Source organism: Protopterus annectens, chromosome 3.part0 (assembly GCF_019279795.1).
Source record: "Protopterus annectens isolate FY-2018-M chromosome 3.part0, PAN1.0, whole genome shotgun sequence".
NCBI lineage: Eukaryota > Metazoa > Chordata > Ceratodontiformes > Protopteridae > Protopterus > Protopterus annectens.
In genome coordinates this window covers 315533742-315560421 of record NC_056731.1, presented here as the reverse complement: position 1 = coordinate 315560421, position 26680 = coordinate 315533742, and the positions used below count along the sequence as shown (strand labels likewise).

The following is a 26680-nucleotide window of genomic DNA, read 5'->3' as shown; positions in this document are numbered from 1 at the left end:
TACACTTACCATAAATGTAGATGTTAGAGTGTATTCACTGTTGCAGTCATTACATTTGGGTTATCTGCTTGCAGTAGCCCTGTCGGCCTAATTAAGAAAAGTCTTGGGTCCTGCGTCGGTTGCTCTCTTCTTCCATGACGTCAGGTCATCAGGAGTATAAAACATGCAGCCAATGCCATTACATCAGTTTTTCTTGCCCCAGATGTCAGGTGTCCCCCTAATGGAGAGCAATTAAATATATATAAAAATACAAGGTTATACCTCCAACAAAAAAGCAAATACACCAAAAAGCTTTTAAGCACAGTAAAGGAGAGTAGAGGTATAGCCAAAAGAAGTCAGGGGGCTGGAGGGAAGGTAACCAGGACTGCAACAGTGAATACACTCGAACATCTACATTTATGGTAAGTGTACACAACTATACTATGTTCTTCGTGTTTCACTGTTGCAGTCATCACATTTGGGTAGATTCCCAAAGCTAAGGATGGGAGGAGGAATTTAGATAGCATTAGGACCAGCTATAAGGCCCTGCAACACTGCAGTGTCAAAGCAAGCTCTGTATTTGGAGAAAATTGGTAAATGGTAATGCTTGGTGAAAGTATGTACAGAACTCCAGGTAGCAGCTTCTAGGGATGTCCCTGGTAGGTGAAGCCTCTGAGAAAGGCTGTAGAGGTAGATGCAGCCCTGGTGGAGTGGGGTCTGATCCCCTGTGGGATAGGTTTTCCGTGGTGCTTATAGCAGAAATTAATGCAATGGCCTATCCATTTAGAAATGGTCTGCTTTGAAATAGCCTTCCCCTCTGTCCCTGCAGTAAATGCCACCAGCAGTTCAGATTTCCTTTGAGGTTTAGTCCTGTCCAAGTAGAATCTAAGTTGTCTGCGCACATCTAACGAGTGCAGTATCCATTCCCCTTTGTTCTGTGGATTAGGAAAGAAGGTTGGCAAATGGATGGACTGATTAAGCACCACACTGGATACCACCTTGAGCATGAAGGAGGAACTGGTTCCGAGGGACACCCTGTCCGCATGAAAGATGATGAAAGGTTCCACTGCCATAAGGGCCTGTAATTCAGATACCCTTCTAGCTGAAGTGATTGCTAAAAGAAAAGCTGTTTTCCAAGAAGGAAATTTTAAATCTGCAGTAGCAGCTGGCTCGAAAGAAGGGAGAGTGAGGTATTCCAATACAAAGTTAAGGTCCCAGGCTGGGGTTGGAGCTCTCCTGGGTGGTCAAATTTTTGGCCCCTCTGAGGAACTGCTTGAGCAGTGGATGAGAGAAAAAGGGGAGATTCTGTGTTATAATGAGCTGAAATGGCTGAGGCTTGAATTTTGATGGAGGAAAAAGGCAGGCCCTTGTGAAGCATCTCAGTTAAGTATTGGAAAATCTGAGGTAAATTGGGCGCTGCTGTGCTCGTCCGTTGAGACTGGTTCCAGGCACAGAATCTTTTCCATTTTTCAGCATACGATTTTCTAGTACTAGGCCTCCTTGCCTCTAAAATGATATCCATCGCTGGTTTACTGAGGGATGGTAAATGAGAGATTAGGAAATTAGCCAGGCTGCTAGATTCAGAGTTTGAAGCTGAGGGTGCAGAATCTGGTTCTCCTGCTGAGACAGAGCGGTAGGAGTCCGAGGCAAGTGCCATGGGGTCAACAGTGACACACTGCGCAGTGTTGGTGTGGCCAGTCTGGTGCAATCAAAATCATCCTTGGTTTCTCTTGTTTGATCTTTCGTCGCACTTTGGAGAGCAGAGGCAGAGGAGGAAAGGCATAAACTGATAGGTTTTTCCAGCTGAAGGACAGAGCATGCACTTTCCATGCCTGTTTGTGGTGAGTCTTTGTGCAAAATTTGTCCAACTGATAGTTCTGTGGGGAGGCAAACAGGTCTATATCTGGGCTCCCCCATTTGCTTGTCAACATGTTGAAAATCCTTGGTTTCAGTTTCCACTCATGCGGGTCCATGAGGTTTCTGCTTAGTCCATCTGCCAGTGTATTTAATTTTCCTGACAGGAATTGAGCTTGTAGATTAACTTGGTAGCTCAAGGCAGTGTTCTACAATGCCATGGCTAGTCTGCAGAGGGGGTAAGAATGGGTACCCTCCCTGCTTGTTTATGTACCACATAACGGTGGTGTTGTCTTTACCATTAATTGTCCTGGAAGAATGAGGTCCTTGAAGGCTGTCAGAGCATTCTGTGCAGCTAACAGTTATTTTTGATTGATATGCAGGTGCATTTGACTTGGGTTCCATTTGCCCTGAATGCACTTCCCTGCCAGGTGAGCCCCCCCCCCATGCATAGTCTGATGCATCTGTTGGGGTTTGGGTGGCAGGGGGTAGTGTGAATGGTAGTCCCTTGATTTGGTGGCAGGCCTCTGTCCACCAAAGGACCTCTAGGCATAGGCAAGGTATGATAGGAATCATTGCTTCTAGATCCTGAGAATGTTGACACCATAGGCTTTTTAGATACCGTTGTAGTTTCCTTATATGCAGTCTTGCATATGGAATTAGAAGGATGCAGGAGGCCACGAACCCTAAGGCTTGTAGTATTTGCCTTGCAGATATCAGGGTTTTTGTGGCCATTTGTTTGAAGTAGGTTGTCAAATGAATTTGTTTCTCCGGCGTGAGGAAAGCCATCTGGGAAGTTGTATTCAAGCTTGCTCCCAGGAATATAATTTGTTGACAGGGTATCAGGTGCGATTTCTTTTCGTTTATGGTGTACCCCAGAAAAGTTAGCACCTTTTGTACAAAGGCGAGATGACTCAAAAGTATGTCCTGGCTTTCTGCCTGAATTAGACAATCATCTAGGTATGGGTATATTTAAATATTTCTTTGTTTGCAAAATGCAATGACTGGAACTAGGCACTTTGTGAATACCCTGGGCACAGTAGATAAGCCAAAGGGCAGTGCAGAGAACTGAGTGTGCATGTAGCCTGCTTTGAAGCGTAGGTATCTTCTGCAAGATTCCCCGATTGGGATGTGCAGGTATGCTTCCTTTAAATCTAGTGTTGCCAACCAGGTGACTTTGCCTAGCATAGGGAGCAACTGGTGAAGAGTTAGCATCTTGAATTTTGAATCACCAAAAAGGTGTTTAGAGTAGACAGGTCCACGATAGGATGCCACGAATGGTCTTTTCTGGGTACCAGGAACAGTCTCTAGTAGAAACTCTGTCCCTTTTCCTCTTCTGGTACCAATTGAATAGCCCCCATGCTTAAGAGAAAGTACTTGCTTTTGGGGTAGATCTGGCCACCCGCTTGGTGTTGGTAACGTTTAGAAGAGAAATCTGTATCCCTGGGACACAATATTTAAAACCCATTTGTCCTGGGTAATGAGTTTCCAGTTTTTGGCATGAAGAACAATCTTTCCCCCCAAAGGGGCAGTCAGTTGAGAAGTGCTTGGAAGTTTTAAAAAGTCATTGAGACAGTTTACCATAGGGGCGAGTTTTATTACTCCTAGATTTGGAAGTGGAGGCCCCCCACTGCTTAGTCCTGTGCATACCCTGGGACTGAAGCCTGGGAGCTCTGCTGGATCTGGGTTTGGGCTGAGAAGGCCTGAAAGAGGCAGGAAAGGACAGATTCTTGGAAGGCCAATGCCTACTAAACCTTGGAGGTTGTACTTGTAAAAAATCTTTAACAGTTTGCATGGATTTAGATTTTTCCTCCATCTTTTTAAGAACTTCGTCTGCCTTGTTGCCAAACAGGTGGTCCTGGTTTAAGGGAGCATCCAGTAATTTTGCTTTAACATGATCTAGCATGGATTGCTCCCTAAGCCCAGCATGCCTTCTAAGTACAGACCCAGTTACAGCAACCCTGCAAGATGCCTCTAGTGAATCAAAACCACATTGCAAAGTATGTTTTCCAACCTGTTCAGCTAAATGCAGTAAATCCTTATTTTCAGCACAATCAGGAATCAACATAATTTTCTGTTTAAGCAATCCAATAATATGCTGCTGATACTTTAACATATGAAACTGGCAGTTTAAGGCCCTAATGGCCAAAGATCCAGACGTATATACCTTCTTACCTCATCTATCCAGCGCCCTGAAATCTCTATCAATGAGGGGTAGGATTTTTGGCAGTAGTAGCTTTAATGCCCTTGGATCCCTGTGAAATTGTCTCAGGATCCGCAGTAGGATTTTTAAAAAGGAACTTGAGAGTCAGGGACCCTGCAATTTCCATCAGGTTTTCTGGCAGCAGGAGGTAGAGAGTCAGGGGCCAAGCTAGATTCCGAAAAGGCATCAACGTCTAGTACAGGAGGTATGGCTAAAGGCCTGTGCTGGGGCAGGATTAAGAAATCCCTAAGCCTCTTTTTAGAATCAGAGAAATCCTGACTTTCCCAATAAAAATGCTAACTGAGAGTATGCAAGGTTTCACCAAAAGAGAAATCCTCTGGGGGAGAAGCAAAGAGTCCTCAGCATCAGAATCCTCATAGGTAGATAAGGGTAAACCCTGGTCATCAGAGGAAACCGAAAACTCAGAATCCTGGTCAGAAGTATCATAAGCAAACTCAGCCCTAGGTCTCTTAGGGGGGGAAGGTTGGCTTCCCCTAATTAAAGTAATAAGGTCTTCAGCCATTCTTATCATTTGTTTTTTTTTTTTAGGCATAGAGGCCTTACCCATGCGGTCTGGGCGTCAGTTTTCTAGGCATGGTTTGAGATTTAGGCCTTAAAGAAGGAGATGGCTTCGGTTTAATACGCAAGTCAGTAGGGCCTGAATACACCCTCAGAAGCCGGTGCCTGTACAGCGGCTCCAGACCCATCCAAGGTAGCGAAATCCGCAGGTTCCACAGTTAAAGCATCTCATGGCATACAGCACTCTGAATAGGTCTCAGTACAGGCCTGTGAATCTGAAGTAGCGGGCATCAGGGGCAGTGAAAGCGCCTGAGTACCGGCAAACTGGTGACTGGCTTAGGAGAAGCGTCGTCGGCTGCTTTGGACCTAGGCGGCCTGTCTCTGTCTTTATCTTTGCATTTTTTCGGAATGTCGGTAGTCGGATGGCTTACCGAAGACATATCAGGATAAAGTACAGTTTTGTACCTACCATAAATGTAGATGTTCGAGGATCCACATTGCTGCAGTCCTAACCATTGGGTAGTCCGCTGTCCAGTCGGCCTGAATACCAAAGTATATGGCTGACGTCGGTCAAGGCGCATTAGACTGACGTCAGGACGTCAGGGTACTAATGCGCATGACCGACGTCATATCCTCAGTCTTTTCTTGCCCCAGATGTCAGAAGACCCTAAAAAGACAAGGCCCAAACCAAAACACCAAAAAGCCCTGCACCAAACATATATACAATATATATACAATAAGATATATAGTAACTCACACCACCACCCCTAAACAAAGAGGGGAAGGAGGGAGGGTAAATTGGACTGCAGCAATGTGGATCCTCGAACATCTACATTTATGGTAGGTACAAAACTGTACTATGTTCTTCATTCCACATTGCTGCAGTCCTAACCATTGGGTAGAATCCCAAAGCAGAGGTAAGGGAGGCTGGCAAATCATAAGGAAGCAGGAGCTGTCAACATGCCTTGCAAAATAGCTGTGGCAAAACCAGCCCTAGATTTAGAGTAGAGAGGAAGGTGGTAATGCTTAGAGAAAGTATGCACTGAACTCCAAGTAGCTGCCTCCAAAATATCCTTAGTTGCCACCCCCCTTAGAAATGCTGTTGAAGTGGCAGTAGCCCTAGTGGAATGAGGCCTAATCCCAACTGGAATCTCCTTGCCATGATGGGAATAACAAAATGAAATGCAAAACCCAATCCACTTAGAAATAGTTTGCTTAGACACAGGCTTGCCCTGAGAACTCAAAGCAAAAGAAACAAACAACTGCTGAGACTGCCTGAAATCCTTAGTCCTGCTTAAATAATAACGCAACTGCCTATGTACATCTAAAGTGTGCAAAATCTTTTCCCCTTATTTTGGGGATCTGCATAGAAAGTAGGCAAATGAATAGTTTGGTTTAAAGCCACACTAGAAACCACCTTAGGCATAAAGGAAGGATTTGTACGTAATGATACCCTATCCTTATGGAAAATCAAAAAGGGCTCTACTGCCATAAGGGCCTGCAACTCAGAAACCCTTCTTGCAGAAGTAATAGCCAACAAAAAAGCAGTCTTCCATGACAAGTATTTCAATTCAGCAGTAGCCGCAGGCTCAAAAGGTTGTAGAGTAAGTTTCTCCAACACAAAATTGAGATCCCAAGCAGGAGTAGGAGCTCTACGTGGGGGTCTTATATTCTTTGCCCCTCTAAGAAATTGCGAAAACAATGGTGGGTCACAATCATAGTGAGCTGAAATTGCTGCAGCATGAATCTTAATGGAAGAGAAAGACAAACCTTTGTCCAGTAACTCAGTAAGATATTGAAGAGCCACACCTAAATTTGGCTCTGTAATCTCCAAATTGTTTGCTGCACTCCAAAACAAAAATCTCTTCCATTTTTCTGCGTACACTTTCCTTGTACTAGGTCTTCTGGCTTCCATAATCACATTTAAAACTTGTTGAGGAAGCTGAGACCTGCTGTCCTTCAAAACAGAATATGCCAGGCTGTTAGATGTAGAGAGTGAAGCTTGACATTGAGCAGATGACCGTCCCTCTGAGACAACAGGTGTGGAATCAAGGGTAAAGGCCATGGAGGCTTCCTTACCAGACTCCTCAGTAATGGGTACCAGTGCTGCCGAGGCCAATCTGGAGCTATTAAAATCATCGTTGGCTTGTCTTGTCTGACCTTTAGAAGCACCTTTGGAAGAAGAGGCAGAGGTGGAAAGGCATACACATGAAGATTTTTCCAACTGAAAGAAAGAGCATCCACTTTCCAAGCTGTGTGATGAAATCCTTTCGCAAAACTTTGGCAGCTGGTGGTTTAGTGGAGAAGCGAACAGATCTATGTCTGGAGTTCCCCATGACACTGTCAATGTTTGAAATACATGAAGATCCAGTTTCCACTCGTGGGGATCCATGATTTGTCTGCTTAATACATCTGCTAAGGAGTTCTGTGCTCCGGCAGAAACCTTGCCTGAAGAGTTAGTTGCAGACTGAGCGCAGTCTCCCATAAAATCATTGCTTGTCTGCACAATGGGTAAGAATGTGTTCCCCTTGTTTGTTGATGTACCACATGACAGTTGTGTTGTCTGTTAGAATCAACACCTGCCCTGGAAGAAGTAACTCCTTGAAAGCAATTAATGCAAACTGAACTGCTAACATCTCTTTCATGTTGATATGTAGATGCTGTAGTCTGGCAGGCCACTTGTCTTGTATCCACTTTCCATTTAGATGAGCTCCCCAAGCAACATCTGAGGCATCTGTCGTTAGAATCTGACTTGCCTCTGGCCGGGTCACAGAGAGTCCCTTGTTTAGGTGACATTCCTGAGCCCACCACAAAAATTCCTTTTGAATGCAAGGTATTATTTGAATGACAGTGTCCAAATCCTGGCAGTGCTGTGTCCACAGATTTTGAGATACCATTGTAGCTTCCTCATATGCAGTTTGGCATTGGGAAGTACCAGAATACAAGATGCCATGAACCCTAAGGCTTGAAGGACTGTCCTTGCAGTCAGCCCGGACTGAAGAGATAGATGATGGAAGTAACTGGAAAGATTCTTTTGTTTGTCCGGGGTTAAAAAGGCCATCTGGGCTGCTGTATTCAGTCTCACACCCAGAAAGCACATGTCTTGAGAGGGTACTAGACTGGACTTTATTTCGTTCACAGAATACCCTAGGCATCTTAGCACTGCTATGACATATTCCAGATGCTGTAGAAGATCTTCTTGTTCTTGAGCCAGAATCAGGCAGTCGTCCAAGTAGGGATAGATTTGGATTCCTTTTAGCCTGAAGTAAGCTATCACTGGAGCCAGAACCTTTGTGAATACTCTGGGCGCAGTAGATAAGCCAAAGGGCAATGCAGAGAACTGATAATGAGAATTTCCAGTTCAAACGCAGATACTTCCTGCAACTTAGTCTGATTGGCACATGAAGGTAAGCTTCCTTGAGATCTAAAGTTACCATCCAGTAATCTTTGCCCAGCAGAGGTAAAAGCTGTTGTAACGTCAACATTTTGAACTTGGGAATGTCCAGATAAGTGTTGAGGATAGATAAATCCAAAATTGGTCTCCACGTGTTCCCCTTCTTTGGTACTAGGAACAGGCGAGAATAAAATCCTAGGCCCCTTTCTGACACAGGGACTGGCTGAATGGCCCCTATTTGGAGTAACAGAGAAATTTGCTTGTGAGCCTCTGTCCTTTGTGGAGGAGGAACGTCTGGCATGCCTTTGAAAGGGGGCAATGTATGGAAATAAAACCTGTAACCGTGGTGAATGATATCCAACACCCATCTGTCTTGAGTAATTAAATCCCAATTTTCTTTGAAAAGAGACAGTCTTCCTCCCAAAGGAGCTGCCAGACTAGAATCTACTGGCAGCTGAAAAGGCAGGTCATTGGGTCTGTTTACGAAAGGACTGACCCCTGCCCTCACCAGAAGTCTGAGCCGGTGAACTCCCTGTTCTAGGCCTAAAAGAACCTTGAGCTCTGCCCCTACCACGTCTAGACCTACCCCTAGACTGGGAATCATAAGCAGGATATGTCCATCCCTTAGTAGGCCAATTTCTACTAAACTTGGTGGCTGCACCTGCAAAAATCTTTAACAGTTTGCATAGACTTAGCTTTGTCCTCCATTTTCTTTAAAACTGCTTCCACAGGCGAACCAAACAACACATCAGACTGTAAAGGAGCATCCAAAATCCTTGTCTTAACATGCTCAGCTAAATTCTGATCCCTCAACCAGGCATGCCTGCGAAGAACAGAACTAGTGGCAGCCACCCTCGAGGAGGCCTGTACAGCATCAAAACCACATTGCAAAGAATGCTTACCCACTTGCTCAGACACATGAACTAAATCCAGCAACTCTTTACACTCAATACCTTCCGCCAAAGCATCCACCTTAGATTTCAATTGTGAAAGGAGGTAATTTTGATATTTTAACATGTGAAACTGACAATTCAACGCCCTCATGGCTAAAGTGGAAGAAGTATACACTTTCTTTCCCCATCTATCCAAAGCCCTTGCCTCTTTATCAGTGGGCACAGGATTTTTAACAACAGAAGCCTTAACACCTTTAGGTCCCTGAGAAACAGTTTCTGGGTCTGCCCTAGGACTCTTAAAAAGATACTTATGAGCTTCAGGCACCCTATAGTACCTATCAGGTTTAACAGGAGCAGGAGGCAAAGAATCAGGGTTTAGGGAAGCCTCTGCAAAAACATCTTCCACCACATTCAACACAGGAGGTATAGCTAAGGGCCTATGCTGGGGTAAAAACAAGAATTCCCTAAGCCTTTTCCTGGAATCAGAGTAATCTTGGCCTTCCCATTTAAAGTGCTCCCTCATGGAATGCAGAGTCTCTGAAAATGAGAAATCCTCAGGAGGAGAAGCTGTAGGAGTGGAATCATCCACATCAGAATCAGAATAAGGAGGAAACTCCTGCAAATCTTCCGCAGAAGACTCAGAAGCCTCTGAACACTGTTCAAAACTCTCAAACTCAGGTTCCACCCTAGGCCTCTTATCAGGAGGGGGCATAGAACCTCTAATCATAGTAATCAAATCTTCTGCCATTTTAAGCATATGTTTCTTAGGCACAGAACCTGAAGTGCTAGGAGAAGCCCCACTGAAGCTAAACTTGGCCTACCTCTCAAAGAGGTTTTGGAAACAGAAGGAGAGGCTCTAACTACCTTGGGAAGAGAGGGAAGAACAGTTACCTGAGAAGCCTCCTCAGCCTGGCCTACCTCCTGAGAGGGCACATCCTGTAACAGTAAAGTCTCTGCCTGAGACTCCAAAGAAACTCCTGGCAAAACCTCTGGCTCCACTGAGCCTTCTAAAGAACCGACGTCCGGGACTGCGGTTCATCAACCCTAGGCTTTGCTGTTTTATCCTTGCGCTTCTTGGATGAAGCGGCGTCGGAGCATCCGACGGCATTTTATAATTACAACGCTTCCCAAACACTAACCTGGCACAGTCTAACCTTCTCTTAATAGTGCGTTTGTTAAATCTAGCACAAGAGCGGCATCCAACAACGTCGTGCTCAGGCCCTAAACAAGGTATACACAAAGTATGGTAATCCCTATGAGGTATCTGTTTCCCACAAGAAATACAGTTATTCACTTTTTCTGACATCCGGTTAAATACTGAGGCAAGAAAAAAACAAAACGTTCCCCAACGGGGTACTTAGCCAACTTTGATTCGGTCTGAAACTCCGACTTCAGAAAATTTCAGAACGCCAACCTGCACTCGCAAAACTGCTTCTGCATCGGACCATGCGGCAAAAAAGACTGAGGATATGACGTCGGTCATGCGCATTAGTACCCTGACGTCCTGGCGTCAGTCTAATGCGCCTTGACCGACGTCAGCCATATACTTTGGTATTCGGGCCGACTGGACAGCGGACTACCCAATGGTTAGGACTGCAGCAATGTGGAATGAAGAACATCTGAACCAAGCACCAAAATATTTAGAAGCAAAAATATACAGACAGACCGACAGTGAGGTACGTCGTGGTCAGGGCCTAGGCAAGGAATACAGTGCAAATGAAAATTTATCAGTTTTTGCTTTCAAAAAGTAATGCAATTATTTACTTTTACTGATATCGGTTAAGAGCAAGAAAAACTTTCCCCAACGGGGTACTTTGCTTTTAGTTGAAGACTTTGGTTCTGAAACCCGAAAACGAAAATTTCAGCAGTCAGCCGACAGGCACTTGCGAACTGCTTCTGCTTCGGGCACCGCACGGCAAGAAAGACTGATGTAATGGTGTCGGCTGCATGTTTTATACCCTCTGACCTGATGTCACGGAAATAGAGACAGCAACAGACACAGGACCCAAGACTTTGTTAATCAGGCCGACTGAGGGCTACTGCAAGCAGATAACCCAAATGTGATGACTGCAACAGTGAAACACGAAGAATATCAGTAAACTCACTCAAAGAAGTGAAAAAGTACCAGAAAAAGATACAAGTAAAATTAACTGGATAGGAGAAGAAAGGCTTTAGAAGATCTTTAATAGCAGTAGAAGAAATAATAAAATGTTTTATTTGGCTCAAGGAGAGTTCGGCTGACACATCTTTGAGAAGAGCAGCAAATGAGATCTGGGGTAATTTAGAGAGAGGGAAAACAGCAGACACCCTGCAAAAACTGCATGAAAGCAAACATATAATTTCTGAAGGGTAGGGAGTCCGAAACAAAGTTTGTCACAATCCCTGACCCTTGCTCTGAAAGATTGCCACCCAAAGCTGAAGACAAAAAAATATCTCCAAGAGTAGAAACAGAACAGCACCTGGACTGGGAAGCTGCCACAGGGACAAACCGTATTCCCTGCCTTAACAGAAAAGAACAACCTCTGGCTGCAAGGCAGGAAAGCTTCCCCTCAACATACAATACACACCACCTGAATCCACACTGGCCAAGGCACAAGACGAACACCAGGGCAGTTCGACAAACCAGACAGCAGAAGCCACAGTTACCACGTTTTATACAGAAGGAAACATCATCCAAGCAAGAAGCAAGCTTTGAGACTGCCACAGGGCAGAATCAACAACCCCAAAACACTGATGTACTAGCTGACAGGAAACCAGTACTACCAACAGGAATTCAAATAAAACAAAGTCAAATTAAATTTACATAATAGTACAGAGCCACGACTGTCTACCTAGGGAGGAAGGAAACCGCACCAGAGAAAAGAAATCCATGGATTTAAATAACGAATTCAAAAACATATCTAGAGAAATGCAGACAGTTCGAGAATTAGTAAACTTCCATCTCCTCACTTTGGCAGCAAATGATATCTAAAGAGTTAGGGATACCGTGGTGCATTAGAGGAAGAGGAAGGAACTCAAGATTAGGATGCAAAGTCTTGAAAAAGTGGCAGAGCTGGATCCAAGAATGGAGTCAGAGACCCATCAGTGAGGAAGAATGACAAGGATATCATCAGATAAATCCATTACAACAAAGTGGAAAAATTCCAAATTTCAAGGAGTTAGCAGAAATAATGAGTTACATGATAGTGAAGAGGGAGCTACAGATTACCAAACATTTAAAAAATGGCTGCAATGGGAACTTGTGAGATTTAATAGCAATCAGCACCAGGGAATGTAACAAATATTCTGTAACCAGTCAAGTATCACCTCTGAAAACTGCTTATGACAGTATGGCTGACCTGGTGAAAAAGGGGCTGGAAACACGTGGTGGTGACTTATCTGCATATTCTCCGCAGCCATATCGTTAATAATTTACTTTAAATATTGGTTCATGAAAAGTAAAGTTTAGAATGCAAAAACTTTTCAAAGGGAGGTGTAGCTGAACTTGCAGCATTGTGAATCAGCAAGTAAATTCAGGAACAGTGAGGTGTGTGTGTGTGGACTTTCCGAAAGTATTTTATCACTATTAAATCACTGAAATAAATCAAACCACAATGGAAACCAACAAGGAAAAGGCACATACAATACAAGGGGAATGCACACAACGGATACAATGTTTATGTAATAAAGGTGGTTTAATTTGGGTGGAGGGGGAGTGCAGAATAATACTTGGAGAAGGTGTGGACAGATGACTAGGAGTAATTTCCAAGATTACCTGGGGACTGACTAAGGAAGAAAGCAATGGCTAATGTGCCTCTTGTACAGTGGGCTCTAACAGGTTATTAAACAATGCTAATGCAGTGTCAGCCGTAGAGAGAATGTTTTTTGACAAAAAGCTCTTTCCTCCCTACCCTTTCCACAAGGTTAGAATAACTGGTCTGATTTCCTTCCTCAGCTGCCCAAGTACATCCAGAGTGTGTGGGGTTATTTTCTTTCCTACTACACTTGACAAGGGGGAAGGTCAACAATGCTGTGATTCAAAGAAACTGTAATCAATATCAAGTTGAGGTACTGTGATGGACAGACTATCCTCTTGGGGTCCCCAGCTGCAAAACTTATTTTAGGAATTCCTTTCGTAGTAAAAGGGAATAAAGCAAGGAATTTTGAATTGCTTTCGTAGTAAAAGGGAATGAATAGAGGAATTTTAAGGTGCCGAGTAGAAAACAGACTGGTAACTTCAGTGAGGCACAATAATAATTTTGTTTTGTAAAGATCCAACAAATCTCTAAATCAAGGACACTGAAGATTGATTAGAATCCAGGTACTCTCTCTGGCACCCAAGGAAGGCTACTTTCCATTTAGCTACATGTTTTTTTTCTCATATTTGTTTCCTAACCATCCTTGAAACAGAATGCACATCCTTGAAAAACATGTAGCTAAAAGGAATGAGAGATTAGTCATCCAAACTGTCAGTCTTTCCGATAGAATAAATGAATGGCCAACTTATTCTGGTTAAAGATTTCCACACAGAAGCAGAACAAGTAATGTGACTATCACAATCAGGAGTGTCCATGTTGTCTCAGTTAAATGGGAACCATGAGCAGCACTTTTGATTATTCTCCTTTACCTTCTATATTACACTGAAAGGAGAAAAAGTGAAAAAAAATCATGCACAGCTTACTAAGCATCTTTTGTTCCACACCCCAGTGGCTGGTGTCCTGGTGCAACATTTTTAGTTGCTTTAGCAGTCTGTTTTTCAGAGTGGCAAAAAGGTCTACTTCTGGAACACCAACCAATAGGCCAAAACCAGAAATTTATTTTTGTGCAACATCCACTAAAGATTCCAACAAGCTTGTTGTACTGAAAGTACAGTTGTGCACACTTGCCATAAATGTAGATGTTAAGAGTGTATTCACTGTTGCAGCCATCACATTTGGGTTATCCCTGCCAGGGTAGCCCTCGGCCAATCCGAATACCAGAGACTTAGTATTTCTGCATCGGTTGCTGTCGCTTGAGGACTGACAATGTCAGGTCGTCAGTAGTATAAAGTAAGGCAGCCAATGCCATTACATCAGTTTTTCTTGCCCTAACCTGTCAGGAGCCCCCAAAGTAGGAGGCCAGGTTCTGGTGGAAGAACCCCACCAGTGGAAAATAAATACCAATATGTCCCTTGTAAGGAAAGGAGAACAAGGAAGAATGGTAATAAAACGAGAAAGACTAAAGGGGGGGTGGAGGGAGGGAAACCAGGACTGCAACAGTGAATACACTCGAACATCTGCATTTACAGTAGTGTACACAACTGTACTATGTTCTTCGTGTTTCACTGTTGCAGTCATCACACCTGGGTAGATTCCCAAAGCTGAGGAAATGGGTGGAGGCAGTCAAGGAAACTAGGGGCTGGCTAGGATGCCCTGCAAGACTGCAGAGGCAAACCCTGCCCTGGATTTGGAGACAAAAGACAGGTGGTAATGCTCAGTAAAAGTGTAAACAGATGTCCAGGTGGCAGCCTCCAGGATGTCCCTGGTGGGGACTACTCTGAGGAAAGCTGCAAAGGTGGAGGCTGCTCTGATGGAGTGTGTCCTGACCCCCCTTGGGGGGAGGCTTTCCATGCGGTTTGTAGCAGAAATGGATGCAGTGTGCTATCGATTTGGAAATGGTTTGCTTGGAGATGGCTTTGCCTTCTGCCCCTGTAGCAAAGCTAACCAGCAATTGATCAAACTTTTTGAAGGATTTAGTCCTGTCCAGATAGAATCTGAGCTGTCTGTGCACATCTAGAGAGAGTGAAGAATCCTTTTCCCCTTGTTCTGGGGATTAGGAAAGAAGGTGGGCAAATTAATGGATTGGTTGAGAGCCACACTGGACACCACACCTTGGGCATGAAGGAAAGGTTAGTTCTGAGGGATACCCTGTCTGCATAGAAGATGAAGACAGTCGTGAGTGCTTGCAGCTCAGAGACTCTTCTGGCTGAAGTGATGGCCAGAAGGAATACTGTCTTCCAAGAGAGAAATTTTACCTCTGTAGAAGAAGCTGGCTCGAAAGGGGGCAGGGTGAGCTTTTCCAAGACAAAGTTAAGGTCCCAAGCTGGTGTTGGTGCCCTTCTGGGGGGCCTCAAGTTGCTAGCCCCCTCTGAGGAACTGTTTAATCAAAGGGTGCGAGAAAAAGGGGCTGCTCAGTGGGAAGATAAGCAGAAATAGCAGAGGCATGAATCTTTATAGAGGAAAAAGAGACCACTGTGTAGTAGGTCAGCTAAGTAATCCAGGATGAGGGGGATGGAGGGCTGTGCCATATTGGCTCCCTTAGCTTGGATCCAGGTGCAGAACCTTTTCCATTTATCTGCATAAGACTGTCTGATGCTAGGACATCTGGCCTCACTGATAACATCCAGAACCTGTTTACTGAAGATGGCAGACTAGTTTGGGGTTAGGGAATAAGCCAAACTGCCAAATAGAGTATCTGCAATTGGGGATGCATGAATTCCCTTTCCCTCTGGGTCAGGAGATTTGGAATATGAGGAAGATGCAATGGAGGCAGCCTGGGCAGGCTGCGCAGCAAGGGGTACCAGTGTTGTCTGGGCCAGTCTGGATCTATAAGAATGGTCCTTGATTTTTCCTCCCTTGTTTTCAGCAGTACCCTGGGGATGAGAGGCAGGGGAGGAAAGGCACAGACCGACAGATTGACCCAGGGGAAGGACATGGCATCCACTTTCCAAGCCACGCAGTGATGCTCCCTGGTGTAGAATTTGCTGAGCTGATGGTTGGTGTGGGAGGCAAAGAGGTCGACCTTCGGGGTTCCCCATTTCAAGTTATGAGGGTGAAGGTACTTTCACTGAGTTGCCACTCGTGTGAGCCCAGAAGTTTTCTGCTTAATGGGTCTGCCACAGAGTTGAGAGAGTCTGGTAGGAATTGTGCTAACAGGTGTAGTTGCATGGAAGAGGCTGTGAGCCAATGGGTCATGGCCAGCCTGCATAGTAAGTAGGGGCGAGTCCCTCCCTGCTTAATCGATGTACCACATCACAGTAGTGTTGTCTGTTTTGATCAGGAGAACCCCTGGAGGGCAAAGGGGTTTGAAAGCTACCAAGGCTTTCTGCACAGCTATAATCTCTTTTTGACTGATGTGCAGAGGGATTTGCTGTGTGCTCCATTGGCCCTGTATCCACCTGCCGTCCAGGTGTGCACCACAAGCATAGTCTGATGAGTCTGTGGTGAGGGTCTGGGCGGTAGGGGGTGGGGAGAAGGGCAGTACTTTGTTGTGGGAGCATGCTGTTGCCCATCAAAGAAATTCCTTTCTGAGGCAAGGAATTACAGGTAGCAGAGTCTCCAGGTCTTGAGAATGCTGACACCAAAGGTTCTTTAGGTACCACTGAAATTTCCTCATATGCAGTCTGGCACATGGATTGAGTACTATGCAAGATGCCATGAACCCCAGAGCTTGAAGATCTTCCTTGTAGATAGCTGGGGCCTGGAGGCTAGTAGACAGAAGTAGGTTGTCAGGAAAATTTGTTTCTCTGCTACAAGGTATGCCATTCTGGGATGCTGTGACCAGACTTGCTCCCAGGAAGATTATCCTTTGGGTGGGCACCTGTTTGGATTTCCTTTAGTTGACTGTGTACCCTTGGGAGGTTAGTAGGGTCTTTACAAAAGCCAGGTGTTTGAGCAGCTTTTCCTGGCGGTCTGCCTGAATAAAACAGTCATCTAAGTATGGGTAAATTTGAATTTCTTTGTCTGCAAAAGACAATGGCTGGAGCCAGACATTTTGCGAAAAATCTGGGAGCAGTAGATAAGCCAAAGGGAAGTGCAGAGAACTGAAAGTGTTGAGATCCTGCCCTGAAGCGGAGATACTTCCCTGCATGATTCCCTGATAGGAATGTGGAGGTAGGCCTCTTTCAGATCTAGGGTGGCTAGCCAAGCGTCCTTAGAGAGCAAGGGTAGCAGCTGCTGGAGGGTGAGCATTTTGAATTCTGGGATCACCAGGAAGGTGTTTAGAATGGATAGATAGAGGATGGGGCACCAAGTGCCCTCTTTTCTGAGTACCAGAAAAACTCTGGAGTAGAAGCCTTGGCCTATCTGTTCTGCAGGAACGTGCTCTACTGCTCTGAGAGCAGTAAAACATTTGCTTTTGAGCCCCTACCCACTGATTTGGTGGTAGATCTGGGGAACCTTTTGGGGTTGGAAGGGTATGGAAGGAAAATTTGTATCCCTGAGACACAATGTTCAGAACCCATTGCTCCTTGGTAATGGTGGGCCCATGAAGGGGGGGTGGAGGAGGTGAGTCATTGTGAGTTCTTAACATAAAGGAGTGGCTTAGAACTCCCTGGTTTTGAAGTGGAGGTAGTCCACAACTTAGATTTCTGCATTCCCTGGGGCAGCTGTCTGGGGGGGTTTGTTTCCAAGGGGCTTAGGCTGGGCCAGTTTACTCGGAGCAGGAAAGGACCAGTGTTTGGAGGGACAATGCCCGCTGAACCTGGGGGGCTGGAGCTGTAAGAAATCTAAATTGTTTGCATAGATTTTGCTTTTTTCTTCCATCTTTTTTAAGACCTCTTCTGCCTTAGTGTGCCAAATAAGTTATTTGTGCAAGGGGGCATCCAACAATTTAGATTAGACATGGTCTGGCAGGGATTGTTCCTTAAGCCATGCATGTCTTCTAATGACAGATCCAGTGACTGCTGCCCTGCAAGAAGCTTCTAGGGCATCAAAACCACAGTGCAAAGTGTGTTTAGTTCCTTGACTTACAGAATGCATTAAGTCTTGTAAATCTTTAGATTCTGCCCAAGAAGGAAAGGAAGACATTTTTTGTTTAAGGAGTTCCAAGGTATGTTGCTGCAATTTCAGCATATGGAACTGACAATGTAGTGCCCTGATGGCAAGAGGAGCTGAGGTGTATACTTTTTTACCCCATCTGTCCAATGCTCGGGAATCCCTGTCTGAGAGGGTGAGCTTCTTAGAGGTTGCTTTAATCCCTTTTGGCCCTTGAGAAATGACCTCAGGATCAGCTGTTGGAATTTTAAAAAGATATTCGTGAGTCAGGGACTCTATAATGCCTGTTTATTTTGGAGTAGGAGGTATGGCGTCAGGTGTCAAGCTGGATTCAAGGAAAAACATCATCCACAACATCCAGGACTGGGGGGATGGCCAAGGGTCTGTGCTGCGGAAGATATAGAAATTCCCAGTCTCTCTTTTTAGACAGTAGTCCTGACTCTCCCATTGGAAATGCTCCCTTAAAGTATGCAGGGTTTCCCCCAAAGGAAAAATCCTCTGGGGTAGAGGCTGAAGGAATGGAGTCCTCTGTATCAGAATCCTCATAAGTGGAGAGGGGTTGCATGTCTTCATAGTCAGATGCATCAGATTCATCTGACTCCTGTGCAGACAAAACTACAAGGGACAGATCTCTCTTCCTTTTTGAGGGAGTAGCTTAGCTTTCCCTGATCAGCAATAAGGTCTTCCGCCACTTTAAGCATTTGAGACTGAAGCAAGGTAGCAGGTGCCTGAGAGTGGGTCGTCGATTTCTTGGGTGTGGTTTGAACTCTGGGCCTAAGAAACACTGTTGTTTTTGAAAGAACGGTAGTCATGAAAGAAGACATTGGTTTGTGTCAAGATTCAGCAGTGCAAAGTACTTCCTCAGAAGCCAGTGCCTGCACAGCGGCTCCGGACCCACGCAGGATCCTTAGTCGAGGAGTTTTGCGGCATACCCGACTCTGAAAGGGTATCGGCCTGCGAATCAACTGAAGTGGGCATCAGGGGCTGTGAAAGCGCCTCACTGAGTACTGGAGGGACTGAAGACTAGCTTAATGGAAGTGCCGTCAGTAGGTTTGAACCTGTGCTGTCTCTGTCTTTATCTTTATGTTTTTTGGAAGATCTGTCGTCAGATGGCTTACCGAAGCCATATCAGAATTCGAGGACTGTAAACGAAAATATCTGGGTACAATAAGGGCCTGACAACGGATAGTTCTGGCGTTGAACAAAGCACAGAAGCGACAACGGGTGACGTCGTGGTCTGTGCCTAAACAAGTGAGGCAGCAAAAGTGGAAGTCTTGGTGTGGTATTTGCTTTCTACAGGCGAGACAATTAACTTTTTCTGACATCAGTTAGTGTAAGAAAAAGGATCCCCAACGGGGTACTTAGCTTTAGAAGACTTCAACTTCAACTCTGAGATGAAAAAAAAAAGTTATGTACTCACCATAACGTTCCATCTGAGTAGTTATACTTCATTTTTCTGCAACCTGTGGGTATTCGGATCCATATGGGATCCGAGCCAGCAACTTTTTTTTAGCATCTGCTCCAAGCTCAGAGCTCCTCCCCCTACCCATATTGCACTACCATCTCCTACCTTCCCTCAGATAGAGTTTGCTGCAACTAAATACATAAGCAACTCAGCCCAATGAACCAAACCTGTATAGACAGGACAAGGTCCGGGGGATGGAGGGAGGGAGGGAAGGTTGCAGAAAAATGAAGTACAACTACTCAGATGGAACGTCATGGTGAGTACATAACTTCTTTATCTGAAGTAGTTAACTTCATTTTATCTGCAACCTGTAGGACAGAGTCCCCAGCTACTCCAAACCTGGGAGGCCCTTATGGAAGGATATTCCTGAGCACCGCAGAGCCAAAGGATGCTCTACCCCTGCAAAATCAGATCTAATTTGTAATGGGAAATTAAGGTATGTGAATTAGCCCAGGTCACTGCTGCACAAATGTAGTCCAAAGGAATCCTAGACCAAAAAGCAGCAGAAGTCGCCATGGACCTGGTAGAGTGAGCTTTAACAATACCAGGAGGAGATGAACCTTTTGCTTTGTACACATGCGAAATGCAAAGAGTGATCCATCCGGCCAAAGAAACCTTAGAAATAGCCTTTCCCAGAAAGGATATGGAAAAGGAAACAAACTGGTCAGACTTGCGGAATGATTTTCTTCTATGAAGACAGAAGCGAAGTTGTCTATGAACATCTAACAAATGAAGTTTGTATTCACCCTTGTTTTGAAAATTAGGAAAGAACAGGCAGATTTAATGGACTGGTTTATGTCTGCTTCAGATGCCACTTTGGGTAAGAAAAAAGGATTACTAGAGAGAGACCCTATCCTTATGGAAGACCAAATAAGGAGGCACGGCAGACAGAGCTTGAAGCTCAGAAACCCATCTAACAGATGTAATGGCGACTAGGAAAGCTGTCTTCCAGGATAAAAAATTTAAATCCACCGAAGCTGCAGGTTCGAATGGAGGAGACACCAATGCCTATAAGCTAAAGGTAAGGTCCCAAGGGGACACTGAATCCTTGACAGGAGGGCGCAACAGAAAAGTGCCTTTAAGAAAGGCCTTACACAGCCTAGAAGAGGCCAAGGCAATGTTGTCTTTACCAACATGAAAATTGGAAATGGCTGCCAATTTTGTACTTTCACTGTGGAGGAGCTAGCTCCTTGCTGAAAAATGCCAGACAAGAAATCCAACACCGCTGGAATAGGGGTTGTAAAGGGATCTAGGTTTCTCTAAGGCCCAAATGGAAAAACGCTTCCATTTACTGGGATAAAGTTTCCTAGTCGAATCTTAAAGAGAAGCCACCAGTATGGATTTTACTGGGGATGAAAGACCGGGAGTCCTGGCAAGCAACGGAACTGGAGCAACCAAGCTGTCAGCTTGAGGCTGCCCAGGTCGGGCGGGCTGACACCCAAAGGATGGGAGATTACATCTGGGAAGGGATCCAGAACCCACGGAGGAGCTAAGAGATGAGACCAAAGGAATGGGAACCAAACATGATGAGGCCAGAATGGGACAAAGAGGATAACTTTGCACCGCAGTCGGCAAGCTTTCTGAAGAAACTTCGGAATGAGTGGCAATGGTGGGTAAGCATACAGAAGCCCGCTGAGCCAAGCATGGAATAGAGCGTCTCTGGGGGCTTCCCCTGGTGAGGGAATCTGAGCAAAGAACTCACTGAACTTCACGCTGGAAGGAGATGTGAAGAGATCACAGCAAGGCTGGCCCCATGCAAGGAATATCTCCTCTACTACTGCCGGTTTCAGATACCACTCGTATGGCATCAGAACAGCCCGACTCAATATGTCTGCTAAAATGTTGGAGCGCCCTGGGATGTGCGTTGCTATCAGAAAATGACCGGTGGAAATCGCCCACTCCCACACTCTCATGTCCTCGCGACATAGGGGATAGGATCTGGTTCCCCCCTGCTTGCTGATATACCAGACAACTGACATGTCTGACTGAATTGCAATCAATCCAAGAGGAAGGACAGTGTGAAAGGCTTCCAGTGCTAAAAGCACTGCCCTCAACTCTAGAACATTTATGTGCAACTTGGTCTCGGACTTGGACCACATGCCTTGGACTGTCCTTCCCAAACAGTGTCCCCCCACCCAAGTTGGGAGGCGTACATGATCACAGTGGCCTGGACTGGAGATGACGCAAAGGGGCATCCTTCTAATATCGCCGGTGAATTTAACCACCGAAGGGACGTCATGCAGATGTGACTGATCCTGATTGGAAATACCATGGGCAGGTCTAGCCAAGACCACTGAACAGAGTCCATTGAAGACCCCACATATGAAGGTGCGCACAAGGGAGAATCGATATGGAGGCAGCCATGGAGCCCAGTGCCCAGAGAACTTCAATCGCCTTTGGGGATTTGAAGTTCGCTATTTGAGCTATGTGGCACCTGAGGTGTAAGATCCTGTCTGGAGTTGAGAATACTTTCATCTGCAAGGTGTCTAGCCATGCCCCAATGAAGTCTAAAACTTGCACTGGTTGCAACGGGGATTTCAGAACATTGACTGCAATCCCCAAAAGATCTGCCAACCAAATGAAGAGTCTCGGGCCAGACAAAGCAGATGCTTGTTGGGCGCAGCGAAGAGCCAGCTGGTTGCAACTGGGATTTCTGAACACTGACTGCAATCCCCAACAGATCTGCCAACCGAATGAAGTGGTCTCGGGCCAGACAAAGCAGACGCTTATTGGGTGCAGCGAAGAGCCAGTCGTCCAGGTAAGGAAATACCTGAATAACCTGAAGCCTCAGGTGAGCCGCTACAACTGCCATTACCCTTGTGAACACCCTGGGGGCTGTGGTGAGACCGAAGGGTAGGGCTCTGAACTGAAAATGACTGGCTCCCAGCCGGAAGCGCAGAAACCTCCTGGAGCAAGCATCCTGGAGGTCTAACGAGCACATCCAGTCGCACTCTCGGAGATAAGGTAGAATGGACTGTAGGGTGACCATCCGGAATTTGTTTGGCTACAGACAGGTTCAAAGCTGACAGGTCTAGAATGGACCTGAGGTCCCCCTTCTTTTTTGGCACTAAAAAGAACCTTGAGTAGACGCCTGATCCGGACTGGTCGGGGAGGGGGGGGGGCTGTTCGATGGCTCGTTTGAGAAGCAGCTTTGAAACCTCGAGAGCTGCGGCCTTCCTGTGAGCGGGTGGAACATCCGGGAGGTGTTTTGGAATATTTGGAGGGGCAACAAATGGGAAAGTGTAACCTCTGGATATAATTTGTAACACCCAGCGATCTGTCTTACTGGACTCCCACGCCGCAGGGTGTAAGGACAATCTTTCCCAGACTGCCTCCAGAGTAGGACAGCCACGCAAACTCCTCAGGACTGCTGACCAGGTCTATCAGAAAAAGGTTCCCTAGACCCAAAATTCCTGGGACCCCCTCTACCTCTGGGTCGGCATCGATCCTGTCCCCCCTCTGCCTGAGAATCCTGGGAAAACTAAGATTTTCGGAACCACATCTTCTTTTTCTCACTAATTCTTAGTGAAGGACCGCTGAGGGTTAGAGAAGCAGATCCCGACGGCAGGCAAAGTCTTCCCGTCCTTTTCACTCTGGACAAGTGTGTCACGTACTGTCTTCCTGAAAAAGATAAAACAGTCGTAGGGAGCATTAATAAATGATGCCTCGAAAGGGTCCGCAAACTGACAACCTGAGCCAGGCATGATGCCTCATGGCTATGCCTGTCCCGGACGCTCCTTCCATGGCATGGGAAAGTAGCCGCATAGACATGTTTGAGACTGACTTCAGAGTAGACATTTTTGCAGAGAACAACTGTTTGTCCTGTGGCAATAAAGACTCTGGAGGAGACTCAGCGAATTCCGATGCAAGGTCTCGCTGAAGCCGGATCACATGTGCCAAACAGTTCAGAGCACAGATTGAAGAGGTCGCTGAGGAATAAACGGGCTTACCAAATCTATCCACTGACCTGGACTCCTTGTCTGGAGGGTGGACTGAGGAACTCTCCTGTGCTATTTCCTTCTTGGTGGCTGCTGCGACCAACATAGCGTCAACTGGGGCTCCTTTGACCAAGGTTGTCTGTCGGAAGGAGAGATAAAATTTGTCGGGGAGTTTGGGGATGGGCTCTCTGGTGTCAGGCTCCTTCCATGCCTGCGTGGTGATAAGGTTCAAGGGGTCCACTGGTGGGGACACCCAGGAAGTAGATGGGCCCATGCCAAAGGCCTCTAGGAACACTGACTCATCCCCAGAAGGTTTTGGGGCTGACCAACCTCCCCTCTGGCGGAGGAGCTCCATGATTTCTCGGAAGGAGACATCTTCGGGAGGTGACCAGGGGGAACCTTCTCCATCTAAGTCAGTGTCCGCAGTGAGGGACTCGGGGGAGTCAGAGTGCCTCCTTTTGCACTTGCGCTTATGGTGACCCACTTCAGTGGGACTATCAGAAGAGGACTCGTGAGCCACAGGGGGCTCCTCAGGGGAAACCCTGGGGATCCTCTGGCATGAGCTGTCCCTGAGACAAGATGAAGGGAGTCATCACCAAATCCAGAGTTGCCTGGGTGGAATCCAAGGGGATGGGCTGGGGTCTCAATCCCTGGGAGAGAACCCTCTCCACCACTTCGAAGGCCGAAGGAGAGAGTACCTCCTTGGCACCCAGCAAGGAAGATGCCCTCCCTGGATCCGAAGCAAGAGTAGCCTGAGATCTGAGGAAACGGGTCGGATTCGAAAAAGGCAAAGACAAAGAATCCATTCCTTTGGGTCAGACTCCCTGTCCGCATCTCCAAGAGTCACTCGGGTCCAAACTAGTCGGATCAGAGGAGCTCAAGGTAACAGCTGGAGTCTAGGTTGGGGGAACAGTCGGCACAGAGCTACCAGCTCCGAAAATCCTCGGATCCAAGAGTCCCAAGGCCGAAGCATGGATCGGGGAATGAGATATGGGGCGGAAAAAGGGCATGGAGGTCCCCCCTCCAGAGGGAGAGGGGCCTGGCAAGACTCCCATCTGTATTTGGGTCTGAATGAATCTCCGCATCATCCTGTTCATGTCTAAGTCTGATAAGCTCAGAGTCTATTGTGAAGAAGCCACCGACTCGGATCTAGCTGGTCTGCGCAGTGAGGACGAGGAAGGCCTCGGATCCGAAGGTTCCAACAGCTCCGGTGAAAAACGAGGAGACCGGAGCCGTGGAGAAACTGGCCTCATGAACTTAGAAGGGGGACTGAGGAAGAGCTCCCTGTCCGGGATCTCTTTCAAGGTCTGCCCTTTTTCTTGTCCCTATCCTCCTTTCTCTGACCTTCTTGTCAGTTACACTGACTGTAGCTTTTTCCTTGCTTGACCCAGCACCAGAAGTGGGAGTTTGAGTCCCTGTCTGGGTGGAAGGTTGAGTACTAGGTACCGAGGCCGTGGCAGATTCCAGCATGGATGTGGGGAGAAGGCCTTTAACTTCTAATTTGGCCTTCCGATCCCTGAGGGCTCTAGGATTGAACCCAGTGCAGATTGTACATTGTGTTGACAAATGTGACACTCCCAAAAGTACAGTTTTGTACCTACCATAAATGTAGATGTTCGAGTGTATTCACTGCTGCAGTCATTACACTTGGGTTATCCTGCTGTCAGGCGGTCCCGCAGTCAGCCAGAGTTCCAAAGTCTTGATCCGGCGTCTGTTGCTGTCGCTTCTTCCCAGACGTCAGTGCACCAGGGGTATACAAGATGCAGCAGATGCCATTTTCTTCAGTTTTTCTTGCCCCAGATGTCAAGTGGCCCCAAATAGGTAGGCAATACATATTGCTAATAAAACATACATAAAAAAATAAAGACAATACCTTCAGTTACAAGCAAATACACCACATAGATTGTATAGGGTAGAAAGGTATAGATAGGTCCTAGGTAAGAAAGTGGGGATGGAGGGAGGGTAACCTGGACTGCAGCAGTGAATACACTCTAACATCTGCATTTATGGTAGGTACAAAACTGTACTATGTTCATCGTGTTTCACTGCTGCAGTCATTACACTTGGGTTGAATCCCAAAGTTGAGGTAGGGTGGCTGGATCTATAAAGGATTCGGGGTGGCTATGAGGCCCTGCAGCACTGCAGTGGCAAAGCCAGCTCTGGATTTAGAGTAAAGAGGCAAGTGGTAATGCTTGGTAAAGGTGTGCACTGAACAAGTTGCAGCTTCCAAAATATCCTTGGTAGGTACTCCTCTGAGGTAGGCAGTTGAAGTGGCTGTTGCCTTGGTGGAATGTGGCCTAATGTTACTAGGTACAGATTTTCCATGCTGTGTGTAGCAGAAACGGATACAGTGTCCTATCCACTTTGAAATGGTCTGCTTTGAAATAGCCTTTCCCTGTGATCCTGCAGCATATGCTACAAACAATTTCTCAGTTTTCCTGAAAGCTTTTGTTTTGTCCAAGCAGAAGCGTAACTGTCTGTGTATGTCCAATGAGTGCAGAAGTCTCTCCCCTTTATTCTGGGGATTTGGATAAAATGTTGGCAAGTGAATAGTTTGGTTAAGAGACACACTGGATACCACTTTTGGCATAAATGTAGGGTTTGTTCTTAAAGAAACCCTGTCCTGATGAAAACTGATGAAAGGTTCCACTGCCATAAGTGCCTGTAACTCTGAGACTCTTCGTGCTGAGGTTATTGCCAGAAGCAGAACAGTTTTCTATGACACCTTTTAATTCTGCTGAATTGGCTGGCTCAAAAGGAGCTAAAGTTAGTTTTTCCAAGACAAAGTTGAGGTCTCAAGTTGGTGTTGGTGCTCTCCGGGGCGATCTAATGTTTTTAGCCCCTCTGAGGTACTGTTTTAATAATGGATGAGAGAAAATAGGAGGATCCGTGCTGTAATGAGCTGAGATGGCAGAGGTGTGGATCTTAATGGATGAAAAGGATAGGCCTTTGTCCAGCATCTCAGTATCGTAATATCTGAGGAATGTTTGGAACAAGAGGGTCAAAGCTTTGAGCCTGGTTCCAGGCGCAGAATCTCTTCCACCTTTCTGAAAAGGATTTCCTGGTGCTGGGCCACCTGGACTCCAAAATGACATCCATAACAGCTTTAGAGAGAGGTGTTGGCTGCTTGGCTAAGTAATCTGCCATGCAGCCAGGTTTAAGGTTTTGAGCTGGCTGTGCAGGATCTGATTGTTTTGTTGAGTCAGAAGATGAGGAATTTGAGGTAAAATCCATGCTGGGCCTTAGCTAAGTTCTATAAGATTGGGTACCAGTGCTGGCATGGCCAGTCTGGGGCAATCAGGATCATTTTTGGCCTTTCTTGTCTGGCTTTTAGGAGTACCTTTGAAAGGAGAGGCAGTGGTGGGAAGGCATAAACATTTAGGGTTTTCCAGCTGAACGAGAGAGCATCCCACTTTCCATGCTTGTGTGTGGTAAGTCCCTGTGCAGAATTTCTGTAGTTGGCAGTTCAGAGGGGAGGCAAAAAGATCTATGTCTGGGCACCCCCATTTTTGTGTTATCATGCTGAATACTTGTGGATTTAATTTCCACTCGTGAGGATCCATGATGTTTCTGCTTAAGTCGTCTGCCAGAGTATTTTTCTTTCCTGGCAGGAATTGTGCTTGCAGATGAACTTGATAGGTCAGTGCCGTGTTCCACAAAGTCCTGGATTGTCTGCAGAAGGGATAGGAATGAGTGCCCTCTT

The 26680-nt window shown here is 46.1% G+C and overlaps 1 protein-coding gene across 1 annotated transcript in view; it reads right to left on the bottom strand.

The window, feature by feature from the left end:
* DNAJB6 (DnaJ heat shock protein family (Hsp40) member B6) overlaps positions 1–26680 on the bottom strand; it is a 982130-nt gene that overhangs the window by 913480 nt on the left and 41970 nt on the right. The gene's annotated exons all lie outside the window — the stretch shown is intronic.